The following is a 24202-nucleotide window of genomic DNA, read 5'->3' on the forward strand; positions in this document are numbered from 1 at the left end:
GTATCTCATTGTGGTTTTGATTTGCATTTCTCTGATGGCCAGTGATGATGAGCCTTTTTTCATGTGTTTTTTGGCTGCATAAATGTCTTCTTTTGAGAAGTGTCTGTTCATATCCTTTGCCCACTTTTTGATGGGGTTGTTTGTTTTTTTCTTGTCAATTTGTTTGAGTTCATTGTAGATTCTGGATATTAGCCCTTTGTCAGATGAGTAGGTTGTGAAAATTTTATCCCATTTTGTAGGTTGCCTGTTCACTCTGATGGTAGTTTCTTTTGCTGTGCAGAAGCTCTTGAGTTTAATTAGATCCTATTTGTCAATTTTGGCTTTTGTTGCCATTGCTTTTGGTGTTTTAGACATGAAGTCCTTGCCCATGCCTATGTCCTGAATGGTAATGCCTAGGTTTTCTTCTAGGGTTTTTATGGTTTTAGGTCTAACATGTAAGTCTTTAATCCATCTTGAATTTATTTTTGTATAAGGTGTAAGGAAGGGATCCAGTTTCAGTAATCTCATTCTTATAAAAACATCTGAAAGCATAGAAAACACTGTATTAGCTATTGACGAAATTGTCCTTCATAATAAACCACCCCAAAACTCAGTGGATTAAAAGAGTGATTTATTCTCAATCACACGCTATTGGTTGTTTGATGACTATTGGCTAATCTAAGCTAGACGTTTTTGAACCTGGCTTCAAGGTGTTGACAGGATTCAGGCCTTCTTTGTGAGACTGTATCCTTTTTGGATCAGGAGGTAGCTTATTTTTTTCATGGCAGAAATGTAAGAGAGCAGTCACATTTCAAGCCACTGCTTGTGTCACTTCTGCTAATATCACACTGACCAAAGCAGGTCACATGGATAATTCAGAAATCAAGACACAGGAAAGAATACACAATCTTTAGTTGGAGGGAATGCATGTCACGTAACAAACACCATAGATATATGGGAGGGATAAAAAATTGGAATCAGTAATTCAATCCTCCACAATCAAAACATTGATATTGACTGGCAGGCTTATAGATGATTTCATTTCCCTCTATTTGAAGCTTATTTTGTCTAGTTTATGAGAAATAAATAGGTTTATTTATAGAATAAGTTCATAAAATTAAATTTTAAAACATAATACCCATGCTTCAAGGCTCATCTCAATGCTACTTTCTTTTTATAGCCTTTTTAGAGACTCCAACAAGTGCTAACATTTTTCTCCTCTGAACTATGATGTATTTCTACTTATATCCTATATATAGAATTTCTCAGATATTTTTTGAAATTATTATTGGTATTTACTTCCCATTGGACTGTAGGGAAGAGATTATGCCTTGTTTAGAAATAGATATAGGTCAGGAGTGGTGGTTCATGCCTGTAATTGTAGTACTTTGGGAGGCTGAGGCGATCAGATCACCTGAGGTCAGGACTTTGAGACAAGCCTGGCCAACACAGCGAAACACCGTCTGTACTGCAAATACAAAAATTAGCCAGGCGTGGTGGTGCATGCCTGTAATCCCAGCTGCTCAGGAGGCTGAGGCAGGAGAATCACTTGAACCTGGGAGGCAGAGGTTGCAGTGAGCAGAGATCATGCCACCGCACTCTGACCTGGGTGACAGAGTGAGACTCCACCTCAAAAAAAAAAAAAAAAAGAAAGAAAAGTAGAAAAGAAAAAAAAAAGATATAGATCTACTTAGCCCAAATTTTGCACATAGAAGTTACTGAAAAAATATTTTTGAAAATGAATGAATTGGTAAAGTATAATCAAATTTTTAAAATACGACACTTTGTATAGGAAAAATATTTACAAATTATTCACAATACAGATATTAACAGGTCATACACAACAATATGGAACCCATGCAAAAATAGTATTCATTAGGAGAGATTCTCATGAGAGATGCTGTTTACCTGGTTTGCCTACTCTGATTACCTGAATCTTGACTCTTGCAAACAGACAGGTGTACATCTATTTTGAATAGCCAAATTTTTTACCTTAGGGCATTACGAATACCACAGAAAAGTTAAATGCAAATGACTGTGTGGAATATGAGCCATCCCCTGGGAACTCTCATGAATAACTTGAAGAAACTTAAATGGTGGGATTGAGATTCTGCTCTTACAAAGGTGGGGAATATATTTTGAATGCAATATTAATATGCCCTTATTCATTTCCACTGGCAGGTAAGGAGAGGCTTACATACATACAGTCAAATCTACTGGATATAGAGTGGGTTGTTATCAATCTTTAGGGCTTTCTTATTTTTGACTTTGGGAAAAGCCTCATTTAAGGGAATAGATATATCAGGTCCAATTCTCTTTTCCAGATGTCTCCTGTAATTCTTCCTTTATGCCAATTGGTCTATGCAAGGTATATCAGCTCTTTCTTTCACACTCTGCTGTTTACATTTTAATGGACTTTAAAAAGTACTAGTACTCATTAACGGGTTTCCTCAGAAGTCTTTTTATCTCTACAAAGTGGTCTGATAGGTGCTGGGCATGACCATGAGTGCTGTAGCTCTCTATATCTCTGAGAGAAGGACTCTTGACTTGTGTTTTATGATGTGAGATAAGGAAGATGCAGTGTGAAAGAAAGTTTAATAACCTCTTTTTGGCTGGCTGATTCCCTTCCTGGTGGAAGTGATACCTGAGAATTTGAAAACAAATGTGCAACTATACAAAACCAGGAGGCCACAGACACTATATCAGACTATTAAAACACAATGATTTATTGAGAATTAAACACAGCAAGCTCATCTTGGTTGACCAAGATGGGTCAAACCATTGAGGTTGGTTTTACTTCTCATTGCTATGGGCTCTTTAAGAAGAAGTAAGAGTTATTCTCCTCCAGCTTCTCAAAGGGGCAGCTGGTTTGTATCTGTAAGGCATAAATTTTCTTTCTTTGGATAAGAATGTCCTGGGAAAAAGAAAATAGTCTTTTTATGTTTTAGTCCTGAAAAGAAGTTGCAAGGATGAATGCAAACCCTGATGGGAGCTCTTTAATCTTTGGGGCAAGCAATGTATCTGGAAGGAAAAATTGATGGCAGCTTTGAATTTGGAGTTGTGTATGTGGGGAAGGGCATAGGAAGAGGAGACTCCCAGGGACATGGAGGTTCTGTGAGGGGTAAAGGGGCCTGAGAGAGCTAACTTTCAACATCTTTCTTAGGAGTCAAGATCTCAAAGAAAGAAAGAAAGAAAGAGCACAACTTCCTAGGTGCTTGTGAGCACTAGGGGCCCTAAGAAAACAGTACGGCCTGGGAGCCCAAGAAATGGGCCCTCAAGATAGAACCTGGGCCTAAGGGATAAGAACCACAAGCAGAGTTGTCCAACTGAATAAATTCCACTAGTTTTGGTAGGAAACTGGGAAAAACTCCACATTAGAAGCAACTTCAGAGTTGAAAAGAGACAAGAGCTTAAAGCCTCTCAAGATATTCTTTATCCACTAAAAAGTAAGGTTGCTATGGAAACCATGAACATTTTTTCTCAAAACCAAATAAATACATAAGCCTACATGACTGTCCAAATGCAGGGATAGAAAAGGAGTTTCCAGAAAAGCATTTATAGAGATAGCTTTGTCTGCATAAACTTGAATTGGGCAATCTAAAACCCCATGACATCATTTTTTTTTGAACTGTGGTCAGAACCCTTGTCATGAGATCTACCTTCTTAACAAAATTTTAAATATACAATATTTTAAACTATAGGCACAATGTTGTAGAGCAGATCTCTAGAACTTTCCCATCTTACATAACTGAAACATTAGACTTGTTGGATAATAGCCCATTTTCTTCTTCACTCACTTCCTGGGAACCACCATTCTCCCTGCTTCTATATATTTGAATATTTTATATACCTCATATAAGTGGTATCATGCCATATTTGTTCTTTTGTGACTGACTTATATCACTTAGCTTGATGTCCTCCTGGTCATTCATGTGGTCGCATATGGCAGGATTTCCTTTTTTTTTTTTTCTTTTTTTTTTTTTGAGTTGGAATCTCACTCTGTTACCCAGGCTGGAGTGCAGTAGTGCAATCTCAGCTCACTGCAGCCTCCTCCCCTCAGGTTCAAACGATTCTCATGCCTCAGCCTCCCCAGTAGCTGGGATTATACGTGGGCACCAACACGACCGGCTAATTTTTGTATTTTTAGTAGAGATGGGGTTTCACCATTTTGGCCAGGCTGGTCTCAATCTCAGGTGATCCACCCGCCTCACCCTTTCAAAGTGTTGGGATTACAGGCGTGAGCCACCTTGCCCAGCAGGATTTCCTTTTTTAAGGCTGAATCACATTCTATTGTATGTCTATATCATACTTTATTTATTTATCCATCAATGAACATTTAAATTGTTTCCACATCTTATCTATTGTGAATAATGCTACAATAAACATGGGAGTGCATATATCTCTTTGAGATCTTGATTTCACTTCTTTTTGATAAATAACTAGAATGGGATTACTGGATTATATGATATTTTTACTTTTAATTTTTTGAGGAACCTCTGTAGCAGCTGCACTATTTTTCATTCCCACAAATAGTGGACACAGGTTCCGATTTCTGCATGCCTCTCCAACAGTCATTATCTTTTTTTTTATCATAGCTATCCTACAGGTATGAAGTGATATTTTGTTGTGATTAAGATTTGCATTTTTATAATGATTAGTAATTTTTAGCATCTTTTCATACACCTATTGGCCATTTGTATGTCTTCTCCAGAGAAATGTCTATTCAAGTCCTTTGCCCATTGTCTTAATCAGGTTATTTGCATTTGTGGGTGTGTGTGAGAGAGTGTGTGTGTTTTGTTTTTGTTTTTTGTTTTTATTTTTGTTCTGCTATTAAATTGAAGGAATTTCTTATTTATTTTGAATATGAACCCCTTACCAGATATGCAGTGTGCAAGTATTTTCTCCCATTCCATAGATTGCCTCTTCATTTGGTTGACTGGTTCCTTTGTGGTGCAGAAGCTTTTTAGTTTGATGTAGTCGGACTTGTTTATTTTTGTCTGTTGCTTGTGCTTTTGATGTCATATCCAAGAAAGTATTTCCAAAACCAATCTCATGAAGTGTTTCCCCTATGTTTATTTCTAGTAGTTTTACAGCTTCACATTTTCTGATTAAGCCTTTAATCCATTTCCAGTTGATTTTTAAAAGACAGGGGTTCAATTTTATTATTTTGCAATTGGGTGGCCAGTTTTCCTAATACCATTTGTTGAAGATACTAGCGTTTCCCCATGTGTATTCTTGGCACCTTTGTTGAAGATCAATTGATCTTCATGCATAAGTGTATTTCTAGGGTGTGTATTCTGTTCGATTGGTCTATATGTCTATCTTTATGCCTGTACTATATTATTTTAATTACTATAACTGTAAAATATTTTGAAGTTATAAATAATAATACCTGCAACTTTGTTCTTTTTTCTCAATATTGATTTGGCTATTTGTAGTCTTTGTGGTTCCATATGAATCTTAGGATTTCTTTTTTTCCCTATCTCTGTAAAACAAATTCCATTGGAATTTTAATAGGATTACACTGAATCTGTAAACCACTTTGGGTAGTATGGATATTCTAACAATATATTAAGTCTTCTAATCCATCAACATGGGATGACTTTCCATTTATTTGTTTGTACTATAATTTTATCCATCAATATTTTCTAGTTTTCAGTGTAGAAGTTTCTCACCTTCTTAGTTTATTTCTATTTTTCTTCTTGATGCTATTGTAAATAATTTTTTTAAATTATTTTCAGATAATTTATTCTTAGCGTATGGAATTACAACTGATTTTTTTGTATGTTGATTTGTATCCTTCAATTTTATTGAATTTGTTTATTAGTTTGAATATTTTGTGTTTGTGTGTGTGTGTGGAGTCTTTGTGATTTTCTACATATAAGATCCTGTCACTTGCAAACAGAGATAATTTTACTCATTCTTTTCTCATTTGGATGCCTCTTAACTTTTTTTTTCCCTAATTTACCAAACTGAATTCAATAGCACATTAAAGGGAGCATACACTAAGTCCTAGTGCCATTTGTTCCTGGAATGCAAGGATGGTTCAACATACACAAATCAATTAGTGTGACATAACACATTAACAGAATGAAGGATATAAATGACATGATCATCTCAACACATGAAGAGAAGGCATTTGACAAAACTCAACACCATTTCATGACAAAACTCAACAAATTAGAAAAATAGAAGAAAATAAACTTAGAAAACTAGAAAATATTGATGGATAAAATTATAGTACAAACAAATAAATGGAAAGTCATCCCATGTTCATAGATTAGAAGACTTAATATATTGTTAGAATATCCATACTACCCAAAGTGGTTTACAGATTCAGTGTAATCCTATTAAAATTCCAATGGAATTTGTTTTACAGAGATAGGGAAAAAAAGAAATCCTAAGATTCATATGGAACCACAAAGACTACAAATAGCCAAATCAATATTGAGAAAAAAGAACAAAGTTGCAGGTATTATTATTTATAACTAAAATAGAAGAAAATTAACATAATAAAGGCCATATAAAAATGTCCACATAAAAAGGCCATATATTAAAAGTCCACATAAAAAGGCCATATATAATAAGTTTCGTCATTGTCAATATGAAAAACTGAGAGCTTTTTCCTCTATGATGAAGAACAAAGCAAGAGTGCCCACTCTTGCCACTTCTATTTAACATAATACTGGAGGTCTTAGCCAGAGCAACTAGATAAGAAAAAGAAATAAAATTGAAATTGCCTTTGTATTCTGAGTGTGCTATGGTGGAGCAAATGACAACTACTACACTAACAATATTGCTATATCATTAATAATTTCGAATATTTCTATTTAATTTTCTTGCCCAATAATGGATGAAGCTTTATTTAAAATGTAGTGCCCAGTGAGTTTGATATATAAAACAGATAATTAAATTGTGGTACAGAATTTTTAGCTATTCAGTTTGAAAATAAATGTTACACTATTGGCTTTCTTAAATGCATTGGAATAACTTCCCTGATATTTTAGTTTTACAGGTTAGAAGTATATTAATTAAGGTCAAGTTGTATGAAAGATATTCTTATAATAATAAATTAACTTCTAATTCTCTCATATGAAAATATTCCCTAGTGATTGGCAATAGGACAGGTGTACAGATAGAAAATATATGTGCCTGACTGCATAAATTTTTAAATTATGATTTTTTATGTTTTATTAGTCTGAAATTTTTATTATATTATTCCATTTATTATTTCTGATATTGTATAATAGTTATAACAGTTATATTTCCCCCTACACTCCCAACAAAGACACTGAGATGCTTCTTAATTGAATATATATGTATATATACATATATACATGAGAGAGAGAAATTAAACATTGGTCTCTCTGTGCTGTTAAGTATTTGTACCACATGTCTGTCTGAGATAAGACCCTATTGACTTAATTGTCAATTTGGCCTAGGAGCAGCTTTATGCAATATCTAAAAGTCTCTTACAATAATTACAAGAAGTATTTAGATGGAAGTTTAATTGCTGTACATAATCCATGCATTGTCTACTGTGAGAGCTTTCCATGATTTAGTGAAGCTAACGTGACTAATGACATAAATATTAAAAGCTCTTCTTTCTTTGTAATATGCTAAGGTCTTAGAACAAGAAGCCTGGAAATGTTCCAGAGATAAGCAAGGCTCTCTACATCATGTTGAACACAGGCTAGACCCTCTTGAACATTTCCTGTGAGTTTTAAGGCTTGGGAATATTATTGATTCTGTTAGTAATACCTTGTGGTATAAAAATGGAGCTAAAATGCTACTAAGCAGATAGACAAAAGTACAACAAACAGAGCCCTGAGAGCCTGCTATGACCATGGTTGGTTTTTGGCTTTTTCTAATCTAGTAAATTCCTTCTGTCTTTCCTGCCTCCTTGTAAAATTGGGATAATAATGCTCACTAATGTTTATAGACTGTGATTTGGGATGCTCAGATGAAATATGTTATTAGATTTATAGAACATTTTACAGATGTAATCTAATTAACCAGACATAATCTGGCTTACAGACATAATCTAAGTAACTGCACTTCTTGAAGTAAATTATCTCTCTTTTTTTTAAAAAAAAATTGAACATTTTCATAATGAAGTAAATTATCTCTATTTTTATGTGAACATAGAATCTAAGAAATAATGAGATTAAGTGATGTGCTAAAAGTAATATTGTAAATTAGGGACAGTGCTAGAAATATAGACTAATGTTTATAAAACTTATTGGTATAGATCTGAATAGTGTCAAAGAAACTCACTGGCTATTTATTTTAGGTAAGAATTTTCTGACTGGCTTGGTAAGTTTCAATAAGAAAGCTACTATAATGTAATAAAGAATCATCTTTTAAAACATTTTTTCTCCTGAAGTTCTTATATTTTATACTCATGGACATTATAGTCATGCCAATCTGTGAAAATTCTAGAGATAGCATGAGCTAATGATCTCAGAATGAAGTTAAAATGAAAATGCTACAGGAGCTAATTGGAGCAATTAGTACAATGTAAATTCCTTTGGTGAGGAATATTATGAATCTGATAAATCCTTAGTCAAAACATTTGTTCTCCATCCTTTTAATCTCCTGAACTTTCTGAGGATCCAAAACTACTTCTTAAACTTTATTCTGTACCTATTTTGTGATATCTTTTGTAACTATTATGTCCATTTTCTACTGCTGCTATAACGAATTACCACAAATTTAGTGGCTTAAAACAACACGAACTGATTATCTTACAGTGCTGGAGCTCAGGAGTCAAAAATGTGTTCCATGGGCTAAACTAACATCAAGGTGCCAGCAGAGCTGTGTTTCTTCTGTAAGCTCTAAGGGAGAATTTGTTTCCCTGCTTTTTTCAGCTTCTAGAGGCTGTCCACATTCCTTCGGCTCATGGTCCCCTTATGTCTTCAAATCCAGCAATGCCCCAGCTAGTCTTTCTCACATTGTCATAGCTCTGCTTCTCCTTCTTTGGCTTCTCTGTTAGATTAGTCCTTCTGATTTTATTGCACCCCACCCCCAATAATCCAGGGTAAACTCCCCATCACAAAGTCAGATGATTAGCAATCTTAATTCCATCTGCTGCTTTATTACTTCTTTGCCATGTAAGGTAACATATTCTCAGATTCTGGGGATTTAGACGTGGACACCCTAGGATGGCCATTATTCCACTGACTACAGATGCAAAGAAGTAAAGGCTCTGAAATTAAAAGTAGTCTTATGAAAATATGTTGCCAACATAACCTTGTTGATCTCAAAAGTTGTAACCTACTTTACTAGGTTTAAATACTATTTTAATTCTTTAATTAGACATTTTTTTCAAAACTCAAAGCTTTTAAATCTTAATATTTTTCTTTTTTTAAAAAATTATTTATTTATTTATTTATTTATTTTGGAGACAGGGTCTGGCTCTGTCCCCGAGGCTGGAGTACAGTGGCATGATCTTCGCTCACTGCAACCTCTGCCTCCCAGGCTCAAGCTATCCTCCTACCTCAGCCTTCTGAGCAGGTGGGACCACAGGCACATGCCACCATGCCAGGGTAATTTTTAAAAATATCTTTTTGTAGAGATGGGGTCTCACTCTGTTGCCCAGGCTGTTCTCAAACTCCTGAGCTCAAGCAATCCACTCTCCTCAGCCTTCCAAAGTGCTGAGATTACAAGTGTGAACCACTGTGCCCAGCTTTAAATTTTTTTCTCATAATTAATGAAGATCAAAATATTCTTAGCTGATAATTATTTGAAAACATACAGTAAATTATGTAATTACACATGACCAGTAACAATATTATTCAATCAGCCCAAACACATGGAATTTTTTTTTTCTTAGACAGAGTCTTGCTTGTTGCCCAGGCTGGAGTGTAGTGACATGGATCTTGGCTCACTGCAACCTCTATCTCCCGGGCTCAAACGATTCTCCTGCCTCAGTCTCCCAAGTAGCTGGGATTACAGGCACCCACCACCATGCCCAACTAATTATTTCTGTATTTTTAGTAGAGACAGGTTTTCACCATGTCGGCCGGGCTGGTCTTGAACTCCTGACCTCAGCTGATCCACCTGCCTGGACCTCCCAAAGTGCTGAGATTATAGGCATGAGCCACTGTGCCCAGCCCCTTGAGAGTTTTTTCTTTTTCAAAATAATAAACTTCGGCATTAAAGTCACTGAAATAAGTATATTTTCAAAAGAATTTGCCAAATGTTTATTTTAAATATATGGATTATTTTTCAACTTCCTTATTATTAAGAACACCACTATTCTTCTAGTCACTCAGCATTATAATTTATATACTTTTATTTTATTCATCTAGATATCAAATTCTATTATTCTTTTGAAAGAATATTCTGTTGCCTGCTAAAAATCCTGATTAATTCATATGAATATTACTATGAGAATATATTTTAAGGATTAGTCTACATTGATTTGTTTATTTAAAAGTTAATGGAGAAATACCAACTCACATTTATTGAACAACTTACTATGTCCTAAGCAGCATTGCAAACACTTTAAAATGTAAAATTTAATTAATTCTTACCTTGACAGTCTGTGTTAGGTATTATTAACCTAGTTTCACAGATGAGAAAATGAGAATGGAGAAGTTAAATAATTTGCCCAAGGGTTGACAAATAAAACTAGTGAAGCCAGGATGGAGAGTTTACACCAAACTGCTCCCTATGCTACCTGAACGGTTTTATGAGAACCAAATTAACTACATTTGTGTCTTCTGGGGTTCGGGTGACCCACTATACGAATTCTAATAAATTCTTGCTCTGACAAATTCCACAGGGAAATGAAGGACGTATTTGGTAGAGAAAAGGAACCACGGAGTGTGAGGGCCTCCATTACCAAAGGAAGAAAGAGGAGGAACAAGTCCTACCACCTTCAGATAGAAACTAGCAGAGTCCTCTTTCCCTAGTCCTGCCTTGTCATCCTTCTTCCAGTCTAACTAGACAAAGCTGCCAGGTAATTTGTTCTATAGCACCCCTTACATCACGTTATCTTCTTACCCAAGAACTAAAGTGACTTTGTAATGCTTGCAGAAGCAAGTCCAAACTACTCTAGTTGATACTGAATATACTTTTTATTTAGCTCCATTATCTTTCACTTCTGCCAAACACAAATCTTCTATTCCCAAACCTTGAAGTCATCCTTGAGTTCTCTAACACCTCATAGCCAATCTATCAGCAAATCTCACTGACTCTAACTTCAAAACATATCCTGAATCCAATTATTTCTCAAAACCTTTGCTGCTACCACCCTAGATCATGTGATTATCAACCTTTTTTTGGACCACTAACATAGCTGCCTAATTGGTTCAGCTGTTTCCTCCTTACCAGTCTACAGAATCTTCCAAACACTGCAGCCAAAGCATCGTTTTAATATAAATTACTCCGTTGCTAAAATCCCTCTGGTATCTCTCCATATGATGCAGGATAAAAGTCCAAAGGCTTTACCAGAGATTACAAGTCACTACAAAATTTGGCCCCAGCAATCTCTCTGACTTTATCGCTTTCCTTTCCCCCACTTGTTCACTTTGTACTAGCCACATTGGTATATGTTATTCTTTGTAGATGTATATTTAGAAGTAATTTCTAAAAATATAAACAGTTTCCATGTATCACTTCCTGGAGCATAAAGATAGAATTAGATAGAAACTCTGGCTGGGTGCGGTGGCTTATGCCTGTAACCCCAATGTTTTGGGAGGCCAAGGTAGGAGGATGGCTTGAGCCCAGTAGTTCGAGACCAGCCTGAGGAAAATAGTGAGACGCTATCACTACAAAAATTTTTTAAATTAGCCAACTGTGATGGTGTCTGCCTATGGTCCCAGCTAGTGGCATCGGGGTGGGCTGAGGTGGGAGGATCGCTGGAGCCTGGGAGAGTGAGGCTGCAGTGAACTGTGATCGTGCCACTATACTCTACCCTTGGGGACAGAGTGAGTCCTTCTCCACCCCTCCCCCAAAAAAAAGAAAAAGGAAAAGAAAGAAAACTGAGTTTTCTACAAAAATATTGGCTGAAATTCCTGCGGACAAAAACAATAGTCATTATGATTGAAATTGTAGTCTCTGGAGAAATACAGTTTTTTTATACCTGCTTATACTTGAAAAATACAGTGATTAAATATCACCCTTAAACTCTCTTAAGGATTTTGAAAAAATTTATTTAACCTATACATAATGTACCATTGATAAAAACATAACACCAAAGACATTAATAAATTGATATTTTCTAAATAGAAAGAGCTTATGAATATAAAACACTAACCCTGAATGTCTTTTAGTAACATTATCCAGTTTTAATTTTGGTAATACGTAACAAAAATTGATCTTGAGATGCAGTCTATTCTTCTCCTTTCTTGAAGTAAAATCATTGTCAAAACTAATAAAAGTGGATTTTACTTTATCTTCTGTTTAAATATAAACTTTATCAAAGTCTTTATAAAGGATTTTTTTAGCCCTTTAAAAATATTCCATTTTAATGCTGAACAAAATATTATAAAACTGAGGAGACAAATGTCTTTTTTTTTTAACTTTAAGTTCTGAGATATATGTGCAGAACATACAGGTTTGTTACATAGGTATACATGTGTCATAGTGTTTTGCTGCACCTATCAACCTATCATCCAGCCCAACATGCGTTAGGTATTTGTCCTAATGATCTCCCTCCACTTCCCCCCACTCCCCCTGAAAGGCCCTGGTGTGTGATGTTACCCTCCCTGTGTCCATGTGTTTTCATGGTTCAACTCCCATTTATGAGTGAGAACATGTGGTGTTTGGTTTTCTGTTCCTGTGTTAGTTTGCTGAGAATGATGGCTTCCAGCTTCAACCATGTCCCTGAAAAGTACATGAACTCATATTTTATGGCTGCATAGTATTCCATGATGTGTATATGTGCCACATTTTCTTTATCCAGTCTATCATTGATGGGCATTTGGTTAGGTCTAAATCTTTGCTATTGTAAACAGTGCTGCAATAAACATATGTGTGCATGTGTCTTTATAGTAGAATGATTTATAATCCTTTGGGTATATACCCAGTAATGAGATTGCTGGGTCAAATGGTATTTCTGGTTCTAGATCCTTGAGGAATAACCATACTGTCTTCCACAATGGTTGAACTAATTTACACTCCCACCAACAGTGTAAAAGTGTTTATCCACTGTTTATCCACATCCTTGCAGCATGTGTTGTTTCCTGACTTTTTAATGATTGCCATTCTAACTGGCACGAAATGGTATCTCATTGTGGTTTTGATTTGCATTTCTCTAATGACCAGTGATGATGAGCTTTTTTTAATATGTTTGTTGGCCGTATAAATGTCTTCTTTTGAGAAGTGTCTGTTCATATCCTTTGCCCACTTTTTGATGTGTTGATTTGTTTGTTTTTCTTGTAAATTTGTTTAAGTTCCTAGTAGATTCTGGATATTAGCCCTTTGTCAGATAGATAGATTGCAAAATTTTTCTGCCATTCTGTAGGTTGCCTGTTCACTCTAATGATAGTTTCTTTTGCTGTGCAGAAGCTCTTTAATTTAGTTAGATTCCATTTGTTAATTTTGGCTTTTGTCACGATTGCTTTTGGTGTTTTAGTCATGAAGTCTTTGCCCATGCCTATGTCCTGAATGTTATTGCCCAGGTTTTCTTCTAATGTTTTCGTGGTTTTAGGTTTTATGTGTAAGTTTTTAATCCATCTTGAGTTAATTTTTGTATAAGGTGTAAGGAAGGGGTCCAATTTCAGTTTTCTGCATATGGCTAGCCAGTTTTCCCAACACCACTTATTAAATAGGGAATCTTTTCCCCATTGCTTGTTTTTGTCAGGTTTGTCGAAGATCAGATAGTTGTAGATGTGTGGTGTTATTTCTGAGGCCTCTATTCTGTTCCATTGGTCTATATATCTGTTTTGGTACTTGCACCATGCTGTTTTGGTTAGTGTAGCCTTGTAGTATAGTTTGAAGTCAGCTTGTGTGATGTCTCCAGCTTCGTTCTTTTTGCTTATGATTGCCTTGGCTTATACAGGCTGTTTTTTGGTTTCATGTGAAATGTAAAGTAGTTCTTCCTAGTTCTGTGAAGAAAGTCAATGGTACCTTGATGGGAATAGCATTGAATCTGTAAATTACTTTAGGCAGGATGGCCATTTTCACTATACTGATTCTTCCTATCCGTTACCATGGAATTTTTTTCCATTTCTTTTTGTCCTCTTGTATTTCATTGAGCAGTGGTTTGTAGTTCTCCTTGAAGAGGTCCTTCACATCCCTTGTAAGTTGGATTCCTAGGTATTTTATTCTCTTTGTAACAATTGTGAATGGGAGTTCAGTCATGTTTTGGCTCTCTGCTTGTCTATTGTTGATGTATAGGAATGCTTGTGATTTTTGCACATTGATTTTGTATCCTGAGACTTTGCTGAAGTTGCTTATGAGCTTAAGGAGTTTTGGGGGTGAGACGATGGGATTTTCTAAATATACAATCATGCCATCTACAAACAGGGACAATTTGACGTCCTCTCTTCGTGTTCGAATACACTTTATTTCTTTCTCTTGCTTGATTGCCCTGGCCAGAACTTCAAATACTATGTTGAATAGGAGTGGTGAGAGAGGACATCCTTGTCTTTGCCAGTTTTCAAAGAGAATGCTTCCAACTTTTGCCATTCAGTATGGTATTGGCTATGGGTTCGTCATAAATAGCTCTTATTATTTTGAGATACGTTCCATCAATACCTAGTTTATTGAGAGTTTTTAGCATGAAAGGGTGTTGAATTTTATCAAAAGCCTTTTCTGCATCTATAGAGATAATCATGTGGGTTTTGTCATTGGTCAATTTGTGTTATGGATTACATTTATTGATTTGCATATGTTGAACCAGCCTTGCGTCCCAGGGGTGATGCCAACTTGATCATGGTGGATAAGCTTTTTTGATGTGCTGCTGGATTTGGTTTGCCAGTATTTTATTGTGGATTTTTGCATCAATGTTCATCAACGATATTGGCCTGAATTTTTTGTTGTTGTTGTTGTGTCTCTGCCAGGTTTTGATATCAGGATGATGTTAGCCTCATAACATGAGTTAGGCAGGAGTCCCTCTTTTTTTATTTTTTGGAAGAATTTCAGAAGGAATGGTGCCAGTTCCTCTTTGTACCTCTGGTAGAATTCGGCTGTGAATCCATCTGGTCCTGGACTTTCTTTGGTTGGTAGGCTATTAATTGATGCCTCAATTTCAGACTTGTTATTGGTCTTTTCAGGGATTTGACTTTTTCCTGGTTATTCTTGGGAAGGTGTATGTGTCCAGGAATTCATCATCTAAAATCTATTCTAGATTTTCTAGTTTATTTGCATAGAGGTGTTTATAGTATTCTCTGATTGTAGTTTGTATTTCTGTGGGATCAGTGGTGCTATCCCCTTTATCATTTTTTATTGTGTCTATTTGATTCTTCTCTCTTTTCTTCTTTATTAGTTTGACTAGTGGTCTATTGTGTTAATCTTTTAAAATAATCAGCTCCTGGATTCATTGAGTTTTTGAAAGGTTTTTTGTGTCTCTATCTCTTTCAGTTCTGTTCTGATCTTAGTTATTTCTTGTCTTCTGCTAGCTTTTGACTTTGTTTGCTCTTGCTTCTTTAGTTATTTTAATTGTGATATTAGGAAGTTGATTTTAGATCTTTCCTGCTTTCTGATGTGGGCATTCAGTGCTATAAATCTCCCTCTTAGCACTGCTTTAGCTATGTCCCAGAGATTCTGGTACTTTGTCTTTTTCTTCTCATTGGTTTCGAAGAACTTATTTATTTCTGCCTTAATTTCATTATTTACCCAGTAGTCATTCAGGAGCAGGTTGTTCAGTTTCCATGTAGTTGTGTAGTTTTGAGTGACTTTCTTAATCCTGAATTCTAATTTGATTGCACTGTATTCTGAGAGACTCTTTGTTATGATTGCCATTCTTTTGCATTTGCTGAGGAATGTTTTACTTCCAATTGTGTGGTTGATTTTAGAATAAGTGCCATGTAGCAGTGAGAAGAATGTATATTCTGTTGATTTGGGGTGGAAAGTTCTGTAGATGTCTATTAGGTCCACTTAGTCCAGAGCTGAGTTTAACAGCTGGATATCCTTGTTAATTTTCTGTCTCGTTGATCTGTCTAATATTGACAGTGGGTTGTCAAAGTCTCCCACTTCTATTGTGTGGGAGTTTAAGTCTCTTTGTAGGTCTCTGAGAACTTTTTTTATGAATCTGGGTGCTCCTCTATTGGGTGCATATATATTTAGGATAATTAGCTCTTCTTGTTGCATTGATCCCTTTACCATTATGTAATGCCCTTCTATGTCTTTTTTGATATTTGTTGGTTTAACATCTTTTTTATCAGAGACTAAAATTGCAACCCCTGTATTTTCTTACTTTTCATTTGCTTGATAAATAGTCCTCCATCCCTTTATTTTGAGCCTATGTGCATCTTTGCATATGAGATAGGTGTCTTGAATATAGCATGCCAATAGGTCTTGAGTCTTTTTCCAATTTGCCAGTATGTGTCTTTTAATTGGGACATTTAGCCCATTTAAGGTTAATATGGTTATGTGTGAATTTGATCCTGTCATCATGATTCTAGCTGGTTATTTTGCACATTAGTTGATGCTATTTCTTCATAGTGTCATTAGTCTTTATATTTTGGTGTGTTTTTGCAGTGGCTGGTACCATTTTTTGTTGTTGTTGTTTTGTTTTTTTTCCTTGTAAGGCATGCCTGGTGGTGACAAAATTGCTCAGCATTTGCTTGTCTGGAAAGGATTTTATTTCTTCTTCACTTATGAAGCTTAGTTTGGCTGGATATGAAATTGTGGGTTGCAAATTCTTTTCTTTAAGGATGTTGAATATTGGCTCCCACTCTCTTCTGGCTTGGAGGGTTTCTGCAGAGGGAGCCACTGTTAGTCTGATGGTCTTCTCTTTGTAGGTAATCTGACCTTTCTCTCTGGCTGCCCTTAACATTTTTTCCTTCATTTCAACCTTAGAGAATCTGATGATTATGTATCTTGGGGTTGCTCTTCTCAAGGAGTATATTAGTCTGTATTTCCTGAATTTGAATGTTGGCCTGTCTTGCTAGGTTGGGGAAGTTCTCCTGGATAATATCCTAAAGTGTGTTTTCCAACTTGGTTCCATTCTCCCTGTCATTTTCAGGTACACCAATCAATCATAGGTTTGGTCTTTTCGCACAGTCCCATATTTCTTGGAAGCTTTATTCGTTCCTTTTTTTCTTTACTTTTTTTTTTTTTTTTTGAGACGGAGTCTTGCTCTGTTGCCCAGGCTGGCGTGCAGTGGTGCGATCTCAGCTCACTGCAAGCTCCACCTTCCGGGTTCACGCCATTCTCCTGCCTCAGCCTCCCAGTAGCTGGGACTACAGGCACCCGGCACCATACCTGGCTAATTTTTTGTATTTTTAGTAGAGATAAGGTTTCACTGTGGTCTCTATCTACTGACCTCGTGATCTGCTCGCCTCAGCCTCCCAAAGTGCTGGGATTACAGGCATGAGCTACTGCGCCTGGCCTTTTATTCTTTTTTCTCTAGTCTTGTCTTCACGCCTTATTTCAGTAAGTTGATCTTCAATCTCTGATATCCTTTCTTCCACTTGATCAATTTGGCTGTTGATACTTGTGTATATTTCATGAAGTTCTCGTGCTGTTTTTTTCAGCTCCATCAGGTCATTCATATTCTTCTCTAAACTGGTTTTTCTAGTTAGCATTTCCTGTAACCTTTTATGAAGGTTCTTAGCTTTCTTGCATTGGTTTAGAACATGCTCCTTTAGCTCAGAGGAGTTTGTTATTACCCCCCTTCTGAAGCCTACTTCTATCAATTCATCAAACTCATTCTCCATCCAGTTTTGAGCCCTTGCTGGAGAGGAGTTGCGATCATTTGGAGGAGAAGAGGCATTCTGGTTTTTGGAATTTTCAGCATTTTTGCACTGGTTTTTCCTCATCTTCGTGGTTTTATCTACCTTTGATCTTTGAGGCTGATGACCTTTGGATGGGGTTTTTGTGTGGGGGTCCTTTTTGTTGATGTTGATGTTATTGTTTTCTGTTTGTTAGTTTTTCTTCTAACAGTCAGGCCCCTCTGCTGCAGGTCTGCTGGAGTTTATTGGAAGTCCACTCCAGACCCTGTTTGCCTGGGTATCACCAGCGGATGCTGCAGAACAGGAAAGACTGCTGCCTGGTCCTTCCTCTGGAAGCTTTGTCCCAGAGGGGCACCAGCCTGCTGCTAGCCAGAGCTCTCCTGTATGAGGTATCTGTCATGCCCTGCTGGGAGGTCTCTCCCGTCAGGAGCCACAGGGGTCAGGGACCCACCTGAAGAGGCAGTCTGTCCGTTAGCAGAACTGGAGCGCTGTGCTGGGAGAATCCTCCTTGTCAGGATCTGCTGCTCTCTTCAGAGCTGGCAGGCAGGAAGTCTTAATTCCGCTGAAGCTGAGTCCACAGCCTCCCCTTCCCCCAGGTGCTCTGTCCCAGGGAGATGGGAGTTTTATCTCTAAGCCCCTGAATGGGGCTGCTGCCTTTCTTTCAGACATGCCCCACCTAGCGAGGAGGATCTAGAGAGGCAGTCTGGCCACAGCCACTTTGCTGCACTGTGGTGAGTTCCACCCAGTCTGAACTTCCCAGCCTCCTTAGCACTGTCAGGGGAAAACCGCCTACTCAAGCCTCAGTAATGGCTGACGCCCCTCCCCCCCACCAAGATGGGTCATCTCAGGTTGACTTCAGACTGCTGTGCTGGCAGTGAGAATTTCAAGCCTGTGGTTCTTAGCTTGCTGGGCTCCATGAAAGTGGGACACACTGAGCAATACCCCTTGGCTCCCTGGCTTCAACCCCCTTTCCAAGGGAGTGAATGGTTCTCTCTTGCTGGGGTTCCAGGTACCACTTAGTTGGAAATGCAAAAATCACCCGCCTTCTATGGTGGTCTCACTGGTAGCTACAGATGGGAGCTCTTCCTATTTGGCCATCTTGCCAGATCCCCGATAAATGTCTTTATATAAAATTTTTTTATTTAAAATTTACCTGGTTTCTGCAATTGACCAATGGATCCACTATTAAAATTTATAAAATGAAATGATAAAAGTACTAGATGATGATATTCTACAGTTTGCAAACACCACCTTTCGTTTATCCATTCATCTGTAATAGACATTTCAATTGTTTCACCTTTTGGCTATTGTGAATAATGCTGCTATGAACATCAACATTTAAATATCTGTTTGAGTCCTTGCTTTTAATTCCTTTCTGTATATACTTAAAAATTGAATTGTTGGATCATAAGATGGTTGGTTGTATGTTTAATTTTTTGAGGAACTGCTATCCTGTTTTCCACAGTGGCTGTACATCTTACATTTCCACTGGCAATGCCCACTGTTTCCAGTTTCTACACATCCTCTCCAATACTTATTATTCACTGTTTTTTGTTTTGTGTTCAGGACTCACACATAAATAGAATTTCTAATGTTCAAGGTTATTCACTGAAGCATTGTTTCTCTCAGGGACAAACGAATATAACACAATTGTCCATTAATGGTAGATTACTTAAATAAGTGGTTAGAATGTGTGTGCCCAATAATGTGGTTGCGGATCTGATACATTTATAATGTCAATGATTGATGAGGGGAAAGTAGCAAAAAATGAAAATGAAATTGGATCTTAAATTATCTTAAGCTAATGCTAGAAACAAGAAATATGGAGAATTAGATATTTCTTTGAAAAAAATGTAAGAATTACAGATATTGTCTACAGTAGTGGCTACTTGTTAGTCAAATGTAGACATTCAGGAAGACTCCTTAAAGGGTGAGAGCAACCCCTTTTTTGCATTCTCCTCTCTCGCTTGACAGAATGTAGATGGGTGCCTGGGCTAGAGCAGACATCTTAGATTGTGAAGCAATTCTCTTAGTATGATGACCCAGTGATATGGAAGGAGCCTAGGTCCCTGCTGATTATAGAATTTCCTGGAAATTTCTATGTTCTTCATGCCACTACTGTGTGTTCTTTTTAAATATGATGGAACAAAAGCTAAATGAATATAGGAGCAAAGGTGAAAGCAGACTGACAGTTAGGAGGCCTATACAATAGTTCAAGGAAGAAGCAGCAACCAAGATTAAGAGGTAGTGGAATAATAATAGATGGTGAGATTCAGAGTATCCTTTAAAGAACAATACAACAGAACTGGCTGGTGGATTGAATGCATACTAATTATTGAGATAGGAATGAAGCACATATCCCTATTTTTAGCTAGAATGAAGTTACTATTTACTAAGTTGGGAAAAATTGCAGGTGGTGAAGCAGTGTTTTTTGTCTGCTTTTTTTAATTTTTGAAGGTCAGACCTAATCAAGACTATTTCGAGTATGTTAATTTTAGATGCTGTTATATTTCCATATTGAAATATGGTGGGGGCATTTGATAAATGATTCTGCATTTCAAGGGACAGAACTGGGCTGGAGATATATAATTACGGACTCATCAGATGTCAGGTAGGAAATATGTATAGATAAAGAAGAAATAAAAAGACGGAGCTGATGGGCACTCTGAAGTCTGCAAATTCAGAAGATAAGGAATCAGCAAAGAAAACTGAGAAGCAGCAGCCAGTGAGGTGTCTTAGCAGCAAAAGACTTGTTTCAAGAAGAATGGAGCGATCATTTGTGATAAATCCTGCTTTTAGGTCCAGTTAAATTAAAATCAAAAATTCAGGATTGGATTTGGCAATGTGAATGACAAGGATAGCCTTGTCAAATGCTGTTTAAATAGAATAGTGATGAAAAGGACCTTACTGGAGAGGATTCAAGAAAGAATGAGGAGATAGACATTAGAGATTCCTGGTACAGACAACTCTTTTTAGAACCTTTGTTGTAAAGAGGAGCAGAGAAATGAGGAGCTTTTTATCACTTTATTTTAGATGGGAAATACTACAATGTTTATGTGTTCATGGGACAGATTCAGTAGAAAAGACCAGTAGAAAGCAAAAAAAAAGAGGGAGAAAAATCCACGTCCTATGTTTGAGTAGGTGACAAGGGACAGAATCCAGTACACACATGGAGAGGCTGGCATTTTGAATGAGTAAAAATAGTTCAACCAAAGGTTAGAGCAAACGTTTTCGCTTCAGAATTTATATTTTGTTGTTGGAATGTTGGGACATTTTCTCCTAATTTCTTCAGTTTTTCAGTAAAATAATAGACAAAGTCATCAGTTGAGAGTGGGAGGATGGAGGAGATGTTAGAAGCTTGGGGACAGACAAGAAGATGGGAAATAGAGAAAACAGTGTGAAGAGTGAATTGAACAAGATAAAATTAGTAGGAGGGTTGAACGTTAGTAATCATAAATGTAAGCTGGGACCAGTCAGCACTGTGGTGGGGTTTTTCTCCAGCTGTATTCTCTTCTTGGGTGTAGGTGCAGAAAAGGTGGAGGGTTATATTTACCCAGGCTTGGAAACTTGGCCATGAGAATACAATGGAGGAAAAGAAGAAGGAGGGAGTTACTGGTATATATAAGGAAATGATTATAATGATGAACCATGGAATCTAAGTCAGGTAGAAGAGAAGTAAGGAATGAAAGAGGCAAAAAGGAGTAAAAAGGCATTAGAGTGAATGAATTGGAGGTCCGGTGGGGTTGAGGTTTTTAGATGTCAGAGATCTAGTGGGAACAAATTGAGAAGAGTAAAAGCGGTGGTCAGAGTGTGTGATGTTAAAAATTAATAGTATAGAGAGGGTATTGCTATTGGTAATGGCAAAGTCCAGAGTACCACCAGAGAGTGGTTACCTGAGGCAGGTTGGAGGCTAAGATTACTGGAGAAGAGGAAAAAAACCTAGTGGCCACAGTATTGGAAAAATGATCTATGTGGATATTGCAGTCACCAAGAATTAGAGAGCAAACCAGGTGCCTAGAATATTTGTATTGGTCCATTCTCGCACTGCTATAAAGAAATACCTGAGACTGGTAATTTATTAAAAAAGAGGTTTAGGGCCGGGCACAGTGGCTCACGCCTGTAATCCCAGCACTTTGGGAGGCAGAGGTGGGTGAATCACCTGAGGTCGGAAGTTCAAGACCAGCCTGACCAACATGGTGAAACCCCATCTCTATTAAAAGCATAAAATTTGTCGGGCGTGGTGGTGCATGCCTGTACTCCCAGCTACTCGGGAGGCTGAGGCAGGAGAATCACTTCAACCTGGGAGGCGGAGGTTGCAGTGAGCCAAGATCATGCCATTGCACTCCAGCCTGGGCAACAAGAGCAAAACTCCATCTCAGAAAAAAACAAAAAAAAAAAGAAGGAAAAAAAAGAAAAGAGGTTTAATTGGTTCACAGTTCTGTAGGCTGTATAGGAAGCATGGTAGCATGTGCTCAGCTTCAATCATGGCAGAAGGCAAAGGAGAAGCCAGTACTTCACATGGCAGGAGCAGGGGGGCGGAGAGAGAGCAGAGAGGTGCTACACACTTTTAAACAACTAGATCTCATGAGAACTCTATCACAAGAGCAGCACTAGAAGGATGGTTTCTAAACCATTAGGAACCGCCCCCATGATCCAATTCCTCCCACCAGGCATATCTCCAACACTGGAATTACAATTGAACATGAGATTTGGGTGGGGGAACGGATCCAAACCATATCAACATGCAAGTAATTACAGAGTGATGTAGAAGTCATAGATATCAAACTTCTCATTAATTCCTTAAAAATTGAACTGTCTTAGGTATGTGAATACACTGGAAACTTGAGACGATTTTATGTTTGATAGAATATTAGTTGACTTTCCCTGTTTTTATTAAAGGCTAACAAAATACTAGGCACTGAAGAAAGAAAGATGTATAAGGATGGCACAGCCTCTGATATTAAGGAAATGACTCTAATAGAGGCAACAAACATGCAAACAAATGGCAATTCAGTGAAAATGCATTTCAACAATCTGAGAAACAATAACAATGAAAAATTATGTTGGTTATGAATTGCTGAAATGAAAGCCTTCTTGATCATATACAAGTCATCCCTGGATGCAGTTCAAAATTGGGTCCATTTTACACTGATTTTCTCAAAAACATCTAGTGAGTACTACATAAGAGTGTACAAAGTGTGGTGGAAGATAGAATTATACATTAAATTCTAACTCTGTCTTTGCATTGAATTATATTACAGTAGGTCTTGTCATACATTAAATTCTCTGTCGTTAATTTTTTTTCCAGACATTTTATTCAGGCAGTGCATGAGCTCGGATCAGCTAGGGGCAAAGTTATTCTTTCATGTTACATCAAATTATCTGAGTCATGTAAGCATTTGTTTAAAGTCAGAGTTTTGGCTAAGAAAAATATCAAGGGAAAACAAAACTGGATACTGGATGCTGAAGACAGAGGATGTTATCTGATATTCAGATTTTCTCTGAGAACTTAAAACAGGCTGAGTGTCCGTGAGATGTTGTTTTGTTTTTATTTTGGGTGACTTTTTTTATCAAATAGTATTATCTGTCAGAGCACCTAATAATGTCGCTGGATGGCTGGTATTTACCTCCCTGTAACGATCATGACATGCCAGTGAATAACCAATTTCAAGAAGAGAACTTGCAGCCTTTCTGAGAATATTTATCTCTCATCTTTTTGGTTGGAAGTTTATTATAATATCGCAGTTTACTTAAAGGAACTCAGTAGCTACTGATTCTTTAATTCGTAGTAATAATTTGCTTGAATGATTTTTTTCACCTAAACATGTAACAATATATGTTAATATATTGAGTTGGGGATAATAATAGCACCTATCTCACGAGTTTATAGTGAACATTACATAATTCATGTATAGCTGTGAAAAAATGCCTAATATAAACTAACATTATTATTATTGCCATCATAATTATTATTTTAACTACATAGCTGTTTCGTTTTGAAACATCTAGTTGCAAGTAAATGGAACCCAACTAAGTGTAGTGTAAGCATGCAATGAAGCTTAATTGAATTGACAGAGACAGTGGAGTGACATAAGGGCTAGAATGGTATTAGGACTCAGAAGACAATGGGATTAGAACGAAGAGAACCATTAAAAGTCCATTTAGGCACCTCTCTTTTTATTTCTGCACACCTGTATCTTTTTTTTTTTTTTTTTTTTTTTTTGGTCTCTACATAATGCCTGAAAGCAGAAATCTCTGCTTTTCATCCCTAAGGTGGAATGGCATTGCCATAGCCCCCGAATTTACATGTTGAAGGTCCAGACACATGCAGGACTGACTAGCTGACTCTGAATTCCATTTCTACACAGGGGAGA

General features: G+C 37.0%; 1 protein-coding gene across 2 annotated transcripts in view; it reads left to right on the top strand.

Moving 5' to 3' along the window:
• The window catches only part of FAM83B (family with sequence similarity 83 member B), a 216347-nt gene that overhangs the window by 79602 nt on the left and 112543 nt on the right, over positions 1 to 24202 (top strand). The window contains exon 2 of one of the 2 annotated variants that reach the window (XM_055263907.2): positions 18059 to 18217. The exons of the other annotated variant lie outside the window; for it this stretch is intronic. The gene's annotated coding sequence lies outside the window, so the exon portion shown is untranslated. The remainder of the gene's footprint in view (positions 1 to 18058; positions 18218 to 24202) is intronic. 2 annotated transcript variants of the gene reach the window in all.

This window comes from Symphalangus syndactylus, chromosome 23 (genome assembly GCF_028878055.3).
Source record: "Symphalangus syndactylus isolate Jambi chromosome 23, NHGRI_mSymSyn1-v2.1_pri, whole genome shotgun sequence".
Taxonomy (NCBI): domain Eukaryota; kingdom Metazoa; phylum Chordata; class Mammalia; order Primates; family Hylobatidae; genus Symphalangus; species Symphalangus syndactylus.